Here is a 12,119-nt window from a genome sequence, read left to right on the forward strand (position 1 = left end):
TGAGGAGGTGTGGTTGACCCCGTTGCTAGGTATGAGTCATCATTTCAAAAGCCGTGATTGGTTGATCCTACAAGTTTGATGAAAATGAACTTTTGGTGATAATGAGCAAAGGATGTACCCTCAAATCAATAAACATAATTATACACTCTAATCTTATGCAGACTATAATTGTAAATAATATTTCACATTCAAGAAAATATCTGGAAAATGAATAGTAAGCTGTAGGGGTTATAGCCTAACATTAGAATCTAAAATATGTGAAAACTTAAGCTCATTACACCCTGTTCAAATAATGATTTGTGTCTCATTTGCTCATATTAATATCCTAGCTGGCATATTTTGTACTTTCACTTCCATATGGACCCCATTGAAAACAAGATGGCCTATCTCAAGGGGCTGTCCTTAATGAAGTAGAAATTGCAACGTTACAACTCAGTGTGAACTTAACGAGGGTAACACAGCTCAGCTTTTAACAATGTCTGTGATTGCTGGCTGGTCTATTTATGAAGGCTTGTTAACAAATATCCTACAAACACAGAAAATTGAGAAAAAAAGGAATCGCAAGCCGAACTGGACTGAGGAGCAAGGTTTGTTGCTGGCCCAGTTGGTGAACGAACATAAAGGTATGTTACGAGGAAAATTTGGCCCAACTGTCACTAGCCAAGGCAAGAGGCGCGCCTGGGACACAATATCCCAAACAATCAATGCCTCTTTTCCACTGGTGGTGCGGACAGGCGACGATTGTGAGAAAAGGTGGTATGTGCTGCAGTCCAAGGCAAAAGATGAGATTGCAGCACACAAGCGGGAATCCTCACTCACAGGTGAGCAAAATACTATGGCCTACCACATAATCTGGCAATTTGCTCCTGCTGGCAAAGTTAATTTACATGCCTAAGTACTGTGTTCATTGACTGTTTCTTTCTAGGGGGTGGACCACCTGCAAAGCGGCTGTCCCAGGTGGCCGACACTGTCTTTCAAGTCCTGGGACACTCTGAGGTCAGTGTCACCGGGCTGCCAACAGGCATTGACACGTCAATGATGCAGGCCCTTGAAATGCAGCAAAGGTAGGACACAGGGTTATTCATATCAACAGTGTTTATTCATTGCAGAAGCCATTTCATGTGTTATCCATGCTCATTGTATTAAATTAATTTAATCAAAACAATAATTAAACTAGGCCTATGTATTTCTGTAGCATGGAGCCATCACAAGAACCGGGCCCATCAAGTTTGCCGCCTGAACCATCTGCAGCTGCTACTCAGGATAGCCCGGCGGATCAAACACCATTCCCATCCGCAGCACCTGCTCCGTCAGCATCCCTGCAGGAGAGAAGATTGCAACTCACAATTGATGTGTTTGAACAACAAAAAAAAGTCCTTTCCCTTCAGGAGGAGTACTACCGCCTTAAAATTGAACACCTAAAAAATAAACCATTTAGAGATTGTGTTCTGTGTCTTGCATTTAACAGTTGCAGGTGATGTGCAGTAAAACTGTGGTAGTTCTTAATACCATCACAAGTTCTCAAATGACATGGGGCTACAGCTTGCCTGAAATGTAAATTTGTGAAGTTTGCCCTGTAAGGCAGTCCACTCTGGGCTAGGTTCCCCTGTGGAATGTGAATATCTTCTTCACCACCATCCTCATCGTTGTCTCCATCCTCATCCTCATCGCCATCCTCCAGAGGTTCTGCAATCTGTCTAACCTTGCAAATATTGTGTAATATTGCACAGGCTATGATGAGTTTGCTGACTTTTTCAGGCCTCAGCCGCACCTCTCCGTGGAGAACATGAAAGCGCCTCTTAAGCTGGCCTATGCCACGCTCCACCACCGCTCTTGTTGTCTTGTGGGCCCTACAATAGAATACAGACCTTTAATTATTTGATGGAAATATTGCACTACTTGGATGCTCTAACATATTGCTTGCATTTCATTTCCATGATTTTTGTATTGTTTGGCTTACCTGTTATAGTTTAGTTGGGGCCCTTGGCGTGGCTGGAGGTAAGGTGTAAGGAGCCATGGTTTGCATGGGTAGCCACTGTCCCCTAACAAGTGGCAATTAGCTGGCACATAGCGTCTCTCAAAAAGCTGTCTGATGCCACTCTCGGAGAGCATTCTCGCATCATGTGTGGAGCCTGGCCATTTAGCCACAATGTCCAAAATCTTCCAGGCCGCATTGAACACTATTTGCACATTGATGCTGTGGAAATTCTTCCTGTTAACAAAGACAGCCTCGTCCTCTGATGGCGCAATTATTCTCACATGTGTTCCATCAATTACACCCACAACGCCAGGGAATCCTGCAATGTCCATAAATGCCCTTTTATGTGTGTGTAAAGTGCGGGCATCCAGCGGGAATGAAACAAATTGTGTCACAATATTAGGTTGTGACAAAGCTGTCAGTGTTTGGGTGATGACTCTGCTGACGGAGGATTGGGACAGACCCAAGTCATCACTGCTGCATTGTTGCATTTTCCCTGTTGCCAAATACCTCAGGGTTGTGATTACTTTCTTCTCCGGTGTAATAGCGTTGTGGCGTCGAGTTGGTGAAGTAATTGCATCTCTAAGGAGATCCACCACAAACATGATTCCTGCACGATCCAATCTGTAGCGTCTCAATAATTCCCTGTCATCCAGTGTTTGCAGGACATCTCTCCTGCCTCCTCTGTTGGCCATTTTGTGCAGCTGCTTAGGGTAACTCCTAAGCCACTAAAAGTCCTCTTCCCTGCTCTTAGCAGATCTCGCCTTAGGAGCCCTTTTAAGCGCTAGGACTCTTGAGGAATAGCTTTTATATTAACTGGGATTTTCGTGTCACTTTTAGGGGAAATTCTAAGAAAACGTCATGCCTCTGAGAATTTTCTTAGAATTTGGCCGCTTGGAGCCACTTTTTGCACAAAAATTCTTTAGAGATACGGGCCCAGATCTGTGCCTTGACACAATCCTGTCTCAGAGCTCTACGGACAATTCCCTTCAACCTCATGGCTTGGTTTTTGCTCTGACATGCACTGTCAACTGTGGGACCTTTTATAGACAGGTGTGTGCCTTTCCAAATCATGTCCAATCAATTGAATTTACCACAGGTGGACTCCAATCAAGTTGTAATAACATCTCAAGGATGATCAGTGGAAACAGGATGCACCTGAGCTCAATTGAGTCTCATAGCAAAGGGTCTGAATACTTATTTAAATAAGGTATTTCTGTTTTTAAATAATTTAATCTATTTTAGAATAAGGCTGTAACGTAACAAAATGTGAAAAAAAGTGTAGGGGTCTGAATACTTTCCGAATGCACTGTAAATTATAAATTTAACTTACTACATTTGCACATACTGTATATAGATTTTCTATTGTGTTATTGACTGTATGTTTTGTTTATCCCATATGTAACTCTGTGTTGTTGTTGTTTTTATCGCACTGCTTTGCTTTATCTTGGCCAGGTCGCAGTTGTAAATGAGAACTTGTTCTCAACTGGCTTACCTGGTTAAATAAAGATGAAATAAAAAAACAATAACATTTAATCAAAACTGTTGCCCCTACAAACGTATTCAGTCCGAAAGGTGGCAAGTCTAATGAAGAATTTATGGACGCTGTAGTCTTGTTCTTATCCAACGCCTAGATATTGAGCTAGGTCGGTACAAGACATTTTCTTTTTTCCTAATGCTAATGACCCTTTTAAAAATCCGGTATGTGGTTCTCGGTAACAGCCGGATGGGGATTTGCATCAACATTGGTGTCATATTGGCTTAGATATGATGGTAGGGAGATTTTAATATAACATTTAGCTTCAACCAAAGCCTGCTATTGTCACCCCAATAATATTCTGAGAACATGGTAACCATGTTCTGGCTAAGTTCTGTTTGACATTAAGGGAATGGTCTCTTGGAAACCTTGCACATCACTGGAACATTCCTATGAAAACGTTAGGTATTGACTTACTGAAACTCTTAAGGGAATGTTCTCTAAAGTTGTGGGAACATTTGTTGTTAGCTGGGTGCTCCCCATTAGGGTACTGATATCACCAAAGATGGTGGATAAATGAAGATGTCCCACTCCAGCCGTTTACCATAGTTTCTTTTCTTCACATTTCTGGTGACTGAGTGACAACTCAGTCACGTTTAACATTTGGGTTGTTATTATGAAGTATTTAGTGATATCCTACATAGTTTTTGTGTAATTTTATAATTTCATGTCTATTGACTCTTTGACGTTTTCAAGAAGGATCCCTGAGATGACTAATACAAGAAATTAGAGTTCTCATTCTCAGCCTGAACTCAATGGGGCTCAATTCTGTGAATTGTTTCTGGCTTGCCGTGCTGTGTTGAGAAAGAAAAACTGTGCGTGTCTGCGCACCTTTTACTACGGCTCCCTCTCAGCAACAGCTGCAGCCACTAGCGGCGCCAGGATTCCAATATTTGAGGCCATGATGCGATACGAATAGCCTGGAGTGCACTCGGGAGAATGATAATCCACAAGACCACGACAGGCAGCACAGCTTAATTTAAAGGCATGAATGACTTCTATGCTGTGTGATGACATGAATCAACAATTGATTTATTATACTGAAGTAAGTTACGTTAGATAAAACAGGATACGCTTTATTTTTGTCATTTAGCTGACGCTCTTATCCAGAGCGACTTACATGAGCAATTAGGGTTAAGTACCTTGCTCAAGGGCACATTGACAGATTTTTCACCTAGTCGGCTCTGGGATTAGAACCAGCGACCTTTCGGTTACTGGCACAACGCTCTTAACCACTAAGCTACCTGCCGCCCGCCTCGAGTCAAGAGCAAAATAATACACTTGATTTAGGCTACATTATTGCATGCTAAATGTTTCTGATCAGTGATAGATGAGTAAACAAATAAATGAGCTACCACCTTTGGCAAAAATAATATTTATTGCCACTAGTGGCAAACAGCTCGCAAGAGGGTTTTTTCTGGCAAACAATTCTCTCAAAATTCTATTTGAATTTGTGGCAAACCTGTGGCAAACAGTTTACCAGAAGCTGTTTCTAATGAACACATGAATTCCTAGACCTGTAACGATTGACAACCAATCAGGGGGATTTGAAAAATCTGTTGGAAAAGGGAAACCAAGCGATCTAGCTAGCTATCTACCAAAGTTGTCCTGTGAGTGTCTAACCTATTAATTAAACTTCCTAATAAACTTAGCTAATTGATGGCTAGTTAGCAATGTCATGTTTTATGGGATAGAGTGAAACACATTGTGTTGATACCAGTTTCAATCTCTCAGTGCTAGTGACTGGCTAGTGCTTAGCTAGCTGGCTAGCGTAGCTAACATTAGCTATCATATTTTTGCACAATTAATGTGATAGCTAGCTAGCTAATTAATTATTTTCCTAAATTTTATATTTTTTGGTGAATATGCTGCTGTCTTTTAATGTCATGCCAATATGCTAGTGTCACTGTTCAGTAGCATGTTAGCTAGCGCAACAGCTAAGGTAGAAACAATATGAGCTGACTTGACATCCAAGCAAAACTTTATTTTTGCAGATGGATACCCTTCCCCTACCCGTGGTGTTGGAAGATGCTGTATGTATTGGTAGGATGATGCATCAACACCCTGGAAAGATGTTTGTGGTGCACTCACTCATAACACCTTTTTGAGTGATAAATGAATGTATTGTCTTCAAGCTTGATAAGATAAGCAAATGCATGTATTATTCTCATAAATGTACCCCATACATTAATTCATTGTAACAATGAGATATTTTATTGCTTTAATCTAGCGCATCTTGATCATGTGTTGTTTCTTTTCTCTTTTTAGAAGCAATCAGTTACAAGGCAAAAAGACAGATTGAGGCCAGATAAATATGTGTGCACCAGGTCAAGGCTTCTTGCATGCATGGCTTTTTTGATGTAAGTTACCAATAATTCATTTTGGAAAAATAATATGAATTGCCATATTAGGCATAACTCAATTTTATGTTGCTTTTCTTCCACCAATGTCTTATACACCTGAGTCAGGAAAAAGAGACAACTAGTAGACAACCGTCTCTTAATTATGAAGTCTCCAGTCTAGATTGAATATCATAATTAGTTGATTAGTTTGAATCAATTGTGTTGAGGCTTAGCTGGAGAAAAATATTGTATACTGTGGCTCCCTATGAACAGTTGGATACACATTTAAAGGTAGATTTAGTAGGCCTAAGTGTCACAATCGTTAGAGTGAGTGGACCAAGGCGCAGCGTGATGAGCGAACATACTTATATTTATTAAAAGAAACCACGATAAACAACAAACGATAACGAAACGTGAAGTCCTTGGCTACAACATAAACCATACGGAACAAGATCCCACAACTACTGTGGGAAAACAGCCTGTATAAATGTGGTTCCCAATCAGAGACAACCAGCCACAGCTGACACTCGTTGCCTCTGATTGAGAACCACTCTGGCCAACATAGAAACAGAACAACTAGAATATGAACATAGACCACAAACACATAGAATATACACACCCTGGCTCAACATATAGAGTCCCCAGAGCCAGGGTGTGACAGTACCCCCCCCCCCCCCAAAGGCGCGGACTGCGACCGCGCCTAAACATAAACAAACCAGGGGAGGGCTGGGTGGGCATTCCTCCTCGGAGGCGGTTCCGGCTCCGGGCTTGCCCACCACCCTTCAACCATCCCCCCGTGGCGCCCCTGGTCCGGTCTGGCCCCGCTGGCTGGAGCTGGACTGGACATCGTAGAAGCGGATTGCTTAGGCTCCGGTGTGGAGCCGCTGACCGGTACCCGACCAGGCACCGGTGACCCAGGCACGGGTTGTGCCGGACTGACGACGTGCACCCCTGGTTTGGTGCGTGGAGCAGGAACGGGCCGGACCGGGCTGACGATGCGCACCCCTGGCTTGGTGCGTGGAGCAGGCACGGGCCGGACTGGGCTGACGATGCGCACCCCTGGCTTGGTGCGTGGAGCAGGAACGGGCCGGACCGGGCTGACGATGCGCACCCCTGGCTTGGTGCGTGGAGCAGGAACGGGCCGGACCGGGCTGACGATGCGCACCCCTGGCTTGGTGCGTGGAGCAGGCACGGGCCGGACCGGGCTGACGATGCGCACCCCTGGCTTGGTGCGTGGAGCAGGAACGGGCCGGACCGGGCTGACGATGCGCACCCCTGGCTTGGTGCGTGGACCAGGAACGGGCCGTACCGGGCTGACGATGCGCACCCCTGGCTTGGTGCGTGGAGCAGGAACGGGCCTTACCGGGCTGACGACTCGCACCCCTGGCTTGGTGCGAGTGGCAGGAACAGGCCGGGCCGGGCTGGCGACGCGCACCGTAGGCTTGGTGCGAGTGGCAGGAACAGGCCGGGCCGGGCTGGCGACGCGCACCGTAGGCTTGGTGCGAGTGGCAGGAACAGGCCGGGCCGGGCTGGCGACGCGCACCGTAGGCTTGGTGCGAGGGGCAGGAACAGGCCGGGCCGGGCTGGCGACGCGCACCGTAGGCTTGGTGCGAGGGGCAGGAACAGGCCGGGCCGGGCTGGCGACGCGCACCGTAGGCTTGGTGCGAGTGGCAGGAACAGGCCGGGCCGGGCTGGCGACGCGCACCGTAGGCTTGGTGCGAGTGGCAGGAACAGGCCGGGCCGGGCTGGCGACGCGCACCGTAGGCTTGGTGCGAGGGGCAGGAACAAGCCGGGCCGGGCTGGCGACGCGCACCGTAGGCTTGGTGCGAGGGGCAGGAACGGGCCGGGCCGGGCTGGCGACGCGCACCGTAGGCTTGGTGCGAGGGGCAGGAACGGGCCGGGCCAGGCTGGCGACGCGCACCGTAGGCTTGGTGCGAGCGGCAGGAACAGGCCGGGCCGGGCTGCCGACGCGCACCGTAGGCTTGGTGCGCGGGGCAGGAACAGGCCGGGCCGGGCTGGCGACGCGCACCGTAGGCTTGGTGCGAGGGGCAGGAACAGGCCGGGCTGGGCTGGCGATGCGCACCGGAGGCTTGGTGCGAGGAGCAGGAACAGGCCGGGCCGGGCTGTGAAGACGGATAGGAGGCCTGGAGTGAAGAGCTGCCACAACCCATCCTGGCTGAATGCCTACCTTCACACACTCTGTGTGAGGCATCAGCACAGGACGTACAGGGCTGTGTACCCGTACTGGCATAACAGCACGTGACACTGGCGCAGGATATCCGGGACCGAGGAGAGGTACTGGAGGCCACGAGCGCTGAGCCGGCACACTCCGTCCTGGCTGCATGCCCACCTTCGCACGACACGTGCGGGGTGCTCGCACAGGACGTACCGGACTATGCCGGACCACTCGTGGCACAGTACGCAGCTCCGCATACCCCGGAACCTGCCCAGTCTCATGCTGCCATGCCTGAGTACGGGGAGTTGGCTCTGCTCTCCATCCAGGCTCCGCCAACCTGCCTCCTGGCCCCCCAAACCCGGTGGCCTCCTCTCCTAATCTCCCAATTCGCCCTGTGGCAGCCTCCTGCTGCCCAGTCGCCCATGCCGTGTGCCCCCCCCTAAAAATTTTCTGGGGTTGCCTCTCGTCCGTCCGACGACGACCCTGTTGACGCCGTTGCTCCTCTCTCGCCAGGGCCTTAACCTTAGCCCATGGCCCTTTGCCCCCGAGCATGTCCTCCCAGGACCACAATTGGCCCACCTGGGCCATCGCCAACCTCTCCAGCTCCTTTCCCGGCGCTTCCTCCCATGTCCAGGCTGCCTGCTCCTGGACACGCTGCTTGGTCCTGGTATGGTGGGATCTTCTGTCTCGATCGTTAGAGTGAATAGACCAAGGCGCAGCGTGATGAGCGAACATACTTATATTTATTAAAAGAAACCACGATAAACAACAAACGATAACGAAACGTGAAGTCCTTGGCTACAACATAAACCATACGGAACAAGATCCCACAACTACTGTGGGAAAACAGCCTGTATAAATGTGGTTCCCAATCAGAGAGAACCAGCCACAGCTGACACTTGTTGCCTCTGATTGAGAACCACTCTGGCCAACATAGAAACAGAACAACTAGAATATGAACATAGACCACAAACACATAGAATATACACACCCTGGCTCAACATATAGAGTCCACAGAGCCAGGGTGTGACACTAAGTCCCAGTTCATGCTAGCTACTGTACATCATTTGTTTATATAGCATTTATACAAGACAGAAACATTGTTTTCTTGCTGAAAAATATAGAGAGAATGCCAGTTTCAGTGAGAAGCATAGCAACATGAAGACAACTTTGTAACAACTCACCTTGTTTTTCCAAAGCCAACCCCACCCATTAGCTGCTGAGTCTACTTTTAAGATACCAAAATAGAAAATATTTTCATTACTTGTTTTCAGGATCATCATTTTGTTTTTGTTTTGTGTTTTCTGATTGTTTCAGTGCATACATTCAACAAGCTTTGGCTGAAGAACTTCCACAGGGCCACCACCTCCAAAGTTCACTCAAAAATGTACTGGGTTTGCTTTAGTTTTCGTTGTTTTAATTATTAACATTTTGTTAATTATCTTTTAAACTTACATTGGTTGAACGCTATTGCTCAGTTATCACTTGGCTCATGTAAATTCTGTAGTTGCCCTTTTAAACATTTTAAGGTCAAAATCCCCATAGCGTTCACATTTCTCTCATGTACAGTTGAAGTCGGAAGTTTACATACACCTTAGCCAAATACATTTAAACTCAGTTTTTCATAATTCCTGACATTTAATCCTAGTAAAAATTCCCTGTCAGGTCAGTTAGGATCACCACTTTATTTTAAGAATGTGAAATGTCAGAATAATAGAGAGAATTATTTATTTCAGCTTTTATTTCTTTCATCACATACCCAGTGGGTCAGAAGTTTACATACAGTCAATTAGTATTTGGTAGCATTGACTTTAAATTGTTTAACTTGGGTCAAACATTTCGGGTAGCCTTCCACAAGCTTCCCACAATAAGTTGGGTGAATTTTGGCCCATTCCTCCTGACAGAGCTGGTGTAACTGAGTCAGGTTTGTAGGCCTCCTTGCTCGCACACGTTTTTTCAGTTCTGCCCACACATTTTTGGTTAGGGCTTTGTGATGGCCACTCCAATACCTTGACTTTGTTGTCCTTAAGCCATTTTGCCACAACTCTGGAAGTATGCTTCGGGTCATTGTCCATTTGGAAGACCCATTTGCGACCAAGCTTTAACTTCCTGACTGATGTCTTGAGATGTTGCTTCAATATATCCACATAATTTTCCTTCCTCATGATCCCATCTATTTTGTGAAGTGCACCAGTCCCCCCCACAGCATGATGCACGGTTGGGATAGTGTTCTTCGGCTTGCAAGCGATCCCCTTTTTCCTCCAAACATAACGATGGTCATTATGGCCAAACAGTTCTATTTTTGTTTCATCAGACCAGAGGACATATCTCTAAAAAGTACGATCTTTGTCCCCATGTGCAGTTGCAAACCGTAGTCTGGCTTTTTTATGGCAGTTTTGGAGCAATGGCTTCTTCCTTGCTGAGCGGCCTTTCAGGTTATGTCGATATAAGACTTGTTTTACTGTGGATATAGATACTTTTGTACCTGTTTCCTCCAGCATCTTCACAAGGTCCTTTGCTGTTGTTCTGGGATTGATTTGCACTTTTCGCACCAAAGTATGTTCATCTCTAGGAGACAGAACACGTCTCCTTCCTGAGCGGTATGACGGCTGCGTGGTCCCATGGTGTTTATACTTGCGTACTATTGTCACGATCGTCTTCGAAATGAGCGGACCAAGGCGCAGCGTGATAAGCGTACATACTTTATTTTAATAAAGCGCACACACGAAAATGAAACAAAACACGATCGTAACGTCCTCAGTGACAAAAACACGGAACACTGGAACACAGGAACAACAGGAACAATGGAACAATAACCCACAAAACAAAGGAGAAAACACACAGAATATATATGGCTCCCAATCAGAGATAACGAGCCGACAGCTGACACTCGTTACCTCCGATTGGGAGTCATATGACTAAACAAGCACAAAACCCAAACATAGAAATGAAACAACTAGATCCCCAACATAGAAATACCCTCAAACAAACGACAATGAACAACCCTGGCTCAAATATCAAAGTCTATGGAGCCAGAGTGTCACAGTACCCCCCCCTAAAGGTGCGAACTCCGGGCGCACCAACATCAGGACTAGGGGAGGGTCTGGGTGGGCGTCTGTCCACGGTGGCGGCTCTGGCCCCGGTCGTGATCCCCACCCCACCACAGTCACAACCTGCTTCGGTAGCCTCCTCCCAATGACCACCCTCCAACTAACCCCACCTGGACTAAGGGGCAACACCGGACTAAGGGGCAGCACCGGGATAAGGGGCAGCACCGGGATAAGGGGCAGCACCGGGACAAGGGGCAGCACCGGGCTAAGGGGCAGCACCGGACTAAGGGGCAGCACCGGACTACGGGGCAGTACCGGACTAAGGGGCAGTACCGGACTAAGGGGCAGTACCAGGCTAAGGGACAGCACCAGGATAAGGGACAGCACCAGGATAAGGAGCAACACCGAGCTAAGGGGCAGCACCTGACTAAATGGCGGATCCTGGCTGGCTGGCTCTGGCGGATCCTGGCTGGCTGGCGGATCCTGGCTGGACGGCTCTGACGGATCCCGGCTGGACGGCTCTGGCGGATCCCGGCTGGACGGCTCTGGCGGATCCTGGCTGGACGGCTCTGGCGGATCCTGGCTGGACGGCTCATGGCTGGCTGACGGATCTGGCTGCTCATGGCTGGCTAACGGATCTGGCTGCTCATGGCTGGCTGACGGATCTGGCTGCTCATGGCTGGCTGACGGATCTGGCTGCTCATGGCTGGCTGACGGATCTGGCTGCTCATGGCTGGCTGACGGATCTGGCTGCTCATGGCTGGCTGACGGATCTGGCTGCTCATGGCTGGCTGACGGATCTGGCTGCTCATGGCCGACGGGCGGCTTTGCAGGCTTTGGGCAGACGGGCAGTTCAGGCCCCGTTGGGCAGACGGCAGACTCTGGCCGTCTGAGGCGCATCGTAGGCCTGGTGCGTGGTGCCGGAACAGGAGGTACCGGGCTGAGGACACGCATCTCAGGGCTAGTGCGGGGAGAAGCAACAGGGCATGCTGGACCCTGGGGACGCACCGTAGGCCTGATGCGTGGTGCCGGAACT

General features: G+C 48.1%; 1 long non-coding RNA gene across 1 annotated transcript; it reads left to right on the forward strand.

Annotated features, from left to right (window-relative positions):
- The first annotated feature begins 395 nt into the window (after positions 1 to 395).
- On the forward strand, positions 396 to 1,446 carry LOC311136808. Its single transcript, XR_014613893.1, has 2 exons — positions 396 to 1,064; positions 1,196 to 1,446. It is a non-coding gene; the product is annotated as an uncharacterized lncRNA (long non-coding RNA).
- Positions 1,447 to 12,119: the final 10,673 nt, after the last annotated feature.

This window comes from Coregonus lavaretus, assembly GCF_964263955.1.
Source record: "Coregonus lavaretus genome assembly, chromosome: 11".
NCBI classification, from domain to species: Eukaryota; Metazoa; Chordata; class Actinopteri; order Salmoniformes; family Salmonidae; genus Coregonus; species Coregonus lavaretus.